The sequence below is a fragment of the Odocoileus virginianus genome, chromosome 1 (genome assembly GCF_023699985.2).
Source record: "Odocoileus virginianus isolate 20LAN1187 ecotype Illinois chromosome 1, Ovbor_1.2, whole genome shotgun sequence".
NCBI lineage: Eukaryota > Metazoa > Chordata > Mammalia > Artiodactyla > Cervidae > Odocoileus > Odocoileus virginianus.
The window spans coordinates 81,364,953-81,370,395 of NC_069674.1; positions in this window are offsets into that span (position 1 = coordinate 81,364,953).

A 5,443-nucleotide genomic window follows, 5' to 3' on the forward strand; every position below is an offset into this window, starting at 1 on the left:
GGCCCGCCCAGGCCACGTCACGGCCGAGGCCGCCAATCCCGCACGCCGGGGCGCCGCATTGGCTACCGAGCCTTATTTCTAGAGGTGCCTGTTTATTCCCCGCGAGGCAGCGGATCTCCAGGCTCCCCGCTTTCTCTGGCTCCTAGTAATTAGCGCTTGCGCGACCCACGTGGGCAGAGCACATCTCGGGAAGATAGCCTCGCAGTGGGTTGAACGCTTCTTAAAAAACAACCAGCCTGCTTTAACCACGCCGGTCTTTGCACCACTAGGATGGAAAGGGAGTGGTTGATAAATTAGTTGTTTATCATGTTTGTGAGTTTGTCTGGTTTGTTCTGTGATAGGGAACCTATGTCGTGGACAGAGAGGGTCAAGAGGTAATCCGTGCTTAGGTTTTTCTTCGACTTGTCCACTCATCCTGCTGGTGATGCTGCTGAGAAGCCTATGTGTAGCCTCAGAGGAAAAATGCGTCGTATGTCAGCCTCTTCAGGTTTGAAGCTGGAGAACCAGAGGTGGACAGGCACCCTAGGCAACCCAGCGTCACTCTGCATTTGGGAGCCTTTGTAAGTATTAGGGAACAAATGCAACCACGCTAGGTAATCTGGACACTACAGCTCCTACATTGAAGCGAGCTGTGACTTAGGTTTGTTCGCAGGGAGAGCGCGTGTTGGAACACTGTAGCCCTGTAACACTTAGAATCCAAGACAGATTTCCACGTGGTCCCTCTAGAGTTTAGGACAAAGGATTAGGATAAGGGATGGACTAAGAACCACAAAGCTACAGTAGAATCAGGTACGGAGCATATCTATCTACCAGCTATGTATTTTATGGATCTTCTCTTTGTCAGGACTTTTTGTTCTAAGAGGAATGCTACACAATCTTGCACCCAGTTCTATTAGACGTTTGACCCAATAAGTAATTTTATTCACTCACAGGCGGCCACATTCATTCAACAATACTTCTGAGAACCTGCTCAGTACCAGGAAACCACCAAATAGAGTAATACAGTCATCAAGAGACAGTCATGGTCATAGTGTTGAGGCTGGAGTGGCATAGAGAGATACGTGTCATAGTGGAGTGACTAATAGCACAAGCTTTGAGGTTGATTATATCTGCCCTCAAACCTTGATGTCACCATCTACAAGCTATGTAATCTTGGGAAAGTTATCTAACATCTAACCTCTAGAGCTCCTTCCGATATAAAAAGTGAAGATGATAATAGTAAATGGAACTAGAATATCTAACTTCACCCTTTAAAAAAATAATTGAATAGAGAATATTTAAGACACCTGGCAAGTAAGTTTCCAAATGGTTGCTTGTTTGAATGCTTCCTTAGTCATGTCTGACTCTGTTACCAAGTCCAAGCTTGCTCTCCTCACTGCACGATAGGCCAGTGAATCCGAGATGAGGTGTTGAGGCAAGGAAGAGGCTTTAATCCGGGCAGGCAGACTGAGAAGATGGCAGAGTAGCTCCTCAAAATAGCCATCTTTTGGGGTCTGGATGCCAGGTTCTTTTATAGATCAGAGAGAAAGAAGCAATGAGGAACTAAAGTCAAAAGGCAGAGTAGAGAGGGAGAGGCAGTGGGAAAGTAAAGTGAAAGATTCTTCAGTCTTGCAAAACATCTCCAAAGGGATGTCCAGCCTTTAGAAAGGGTGTGTTAATCTCTTCTATTCACAGGTGGGCAGGGACAAACAGTCTCTCCTCAAACTGAACAAAGGCACATTAGTTTACAGCCAAGCAGAGGGGCAGGTTCCTCTAAACAAACCATTGAGTATAATTATAATAATAAAGGCAGGTCAAAGAAACAGTTTCCAACATGGAGTCAGAATTGGCTTCCTCCCTGCAACATTTGCAATCACACGGATTGTAGCCTGCCATGCTCCTCTGTCTATAGGATTATCCTAGCAAGAATACTGGAGTGGGTGCCATTTCCTTTTCCAGGGGATCTTCCTGACCCAAGGATCAAACCAGTGTCTCTGGCATCTCCTGCATTGGCAGGTGGATTCTTAACCACTGAGCCATCAGGAAAACCCCACACTATGGAGATGCACTCACCCTATTCTGGTGGCAGGGAAAGCTTCCCCAAGGAGCATTTTAAATCAACCCCCTCACACACACACACACAAGAGAGCATACATTAGCCAAGGTGAAGAGCAGAGTCAAGAAGACAGGCCAGAGATACTTGATATCCATGTAGGGTGTATTTGAGGAGGAAGGTTGAGTCAGGAATAGTGACCCTCTGGCTCTTTAGCTGCTTATTCTCTTGTCTCATGTCATTCAAAGAAGCATTCAAGCAAGCAACCATTTGGAAACTTACTTGCCAGGTGTCTTAAATATCCTCTATTCAATTATTTTTTTAAAGGTTGAAGTTAGGTATTCTAGTTCCATTTACTATTATCATCTTCACTTTTTATATCGGAAGGAACTCAAGAGAGGTTAGATGTTAGATAACTTTCCCAAGATTACATAGCTTGTAGATGGTGACATCAAGGTTTGAGGGCAGATATAATCAACCTCAATTGATGAGGTTGAGAATTTTCTGTGCTTCTGTTCCATTCCTTTCCCTAAAACCCAGTTTCCTCATGACTGCTACTCGCCCAAAACTTCAATAAACCAATGGCTTTAGTTCGGGTTTGTAGCTAAACTCAGGGAAAATGGATTATAGCTCCAGTGCCCACCACTGCTTGGGGGGCTCAGTCTTTTGTCTTTGAGTTCAGATTCTCATGGGAAATTTCAATGGGCTCAGTCCAGATTATAGACTGATTTCTAGTTGCATAAGGTCCTCCATCCCCAAGAGTCAACAGGTGGGACCACCCCCTTGAGGATGGTTCAGTTCAGTTCAGTTCAGTTGCTCAGTCGTGTCCAACTCTTTGTGACCCCATGGACTGCAGTATGCCAGGCTTCCCTGTCCATCACCAACTCCTGGAGCTTGCTCAAACTCATGTCCATCAAGTTGGACATGCCATCCAACCGTCTTATCCTCTGTCATCCCCTTCTCCTCCCACCCTCATGACCCAGCACCTGGGTCTTTTCACATGAGCCCGTTCTTTGCATCAGGTGGCCAAAGTATTGGTGTTTCAGCTTCAGCATCAGTCCTTCCCATGAATATTCAGGATTGATGTCCTTTAGAATTGACTGGTTGGATTTCCTTGCAGTCCCAGGGACTCTCAAGAGTCTTCTCCAACACCACAGTTCAAAAGCATCAATTCTTCGGCACTCAGTTTTCTTTATGGTCCAACTCTCGCATCCATACATCGCTACTGGAAAAATCATAGCTTTGAGTAGACGGACTTTTGTTGGCAAAGTAATGTCTCTGCTTTTTAATTTGCTGTCTAGGTTTGTCATAGAGTTTGTCAGTGAGGAGGGTAGAAGATTGTTTAAATAAAGAAGAGACTATGTCCGTATCAGGTCAATGATAGGATTTCCAGTGTCTTGCTGCTCAGAGTGGTTCCTGGACCACAAGCAGGGCATTCATTACCTGCTAACTTCTTAGAAATGCAGAGCTTCAGCCCTCACCCTGGATCTACTGAATCACAATCTGCATTTTAATAAGATCCCCAGGGGACTCAAAAGTCCACTGAAGTAAGAAAGGTACTTTTTCATACACCTCCATTTTTACAAATTGGCCACATAGATGACACAGCCAATAACCATCACTTCTTATTTCTTGATCTTCATTGTGCTTCAGCCACTCGTTCCAGTGCAACATTCTGGACTTTGGCAACACCCAGAATGGCACTGTGTTTGAAATAGGCCCAGATGGACCATTTAGTAAGCCTTCTCCTCCATCCCTTTAAATCTCTCACTCCTGGTCGGTGCATCAGTCACTTCAGTGTCTCCGATTCTTTGGTCTCTTGACTCCTTCTCAGTGGATCTACTCTCTCGCTTTCACTTTCTTCCAGCTTAGATTCTGTGTTCTATCACTGCAGTCACTCTTGTGAAAGTATCTTCAGTTCTCTTATCCCACACCTGGGCAGAAAGTTCCCTAAAATACTAACCCTTCTGCTTTCTCAACACCTGTGGCCAGGTGTCTAGTGCAGCTGGAGGGGGAAAAAATCATAAATGTCCCTAATTAGAGTAATTTTAGATTTAAGGCAGCCAACCTCAACTATGCCCTTCAAGCCATGTGGAAGTCCTGTGCTGCCTGGACAACTGTGCTGTGTGTTGTCTACATTCTCTGGCCCTCAGCAGATGACTCGGCTGCCTACTTCACAGGGAAAAAGCCAAAGCCATTCCATGGAAATTCCCTCTACTTCCCAGCACACCTACACACTCACCTGTCCACCCTCTTCTACTCCTCCTTCCCTCCAGTGAAAATGGAAGAGATGCCTGTCTGTCTCTCATGTTTTACGTTCCACTGCACCCCATAATCACAGGCACCTCACAGCTATGATTATAATTTTTTCTGTGAAAAGCATTTAAACATGCTCAGTTTCAACCATGTTAAAACGAACAAGCAAAAACCTTGCATTAAACCGGTGTCTTCTGGCTACCACACTCCTCCACACCCTCCCTGGAACTCTCGGTTGCCTTGGTAGGCAGCTTAATCCTCCCCTCTTCTCCCTGGAAAGCAGAGCTTACCTCCCATTATGAAGGGGAAAAAATGCCAGATGTACATTTGTAGCTGGGGGAGTGGAAACTGAGTGTTAAGGCCACTGAATCATTAAGGCAAGTCTGCTGGGGATTTTTAGGAGGGTTTTGTCTCTGATAAAAGGAGGGAAGCACATGAAGAGAGCTGTCCCTCTAGACATTGTCATGTGATGATGTGGCATTTGGAGATGCTTCTACCATCTTATGACTATGAAGGGTAGCTAAGAATATCCCAGAGAAACCAACTAGAGCCTTAAGTTGTGTGTTTCTTACATGTGGTGTGCAGGTCTGTGTGTGTGTGTGTGTGTGTGTGTGTGTTGAATGAGAGTGACTCTATGGTCTGAATCATTTTTATCTGGGTATTCCCATGCTGATAGCTGAAAGTGTATTGACACATTTTTAGAGCCAAACTTTCTGTAGAAAGCTCCGTAGAGATCGTATCCACTTCCTCCCTTCCCACATTTGCCTCAATCACTGAAATCTGGTTTAGCAGCACTACTTCCTGGGTGTTCTCTCAGGAAGGTTCTCATGAGAACTTTTTTGCTGAATCCACTGGACCTTTTTAAGGTCTCTCCCACCTGACCGTTCAGTGGCACTTTGCCTTTTAAAATGCAGGAAGTAACCTTTACTATAGGTCTTCTGCTTTGCCTCTGCACATCTCTTAAATATATTCCCAGGGCTCCATCCTTCACCTTTTCTCTTCTCACTACATGCTTTGCAAGGTCCATGGCTTCAATTTCTGTCTCTATGTTAAGGACTCCCAAACCTATATAAATGGACTTCCACAATTTGCCAGGAGAGAGATAATTTATGAAGAAAGTCACTTGTGAAGTTAAATAACTCCTTTATTTCAGAT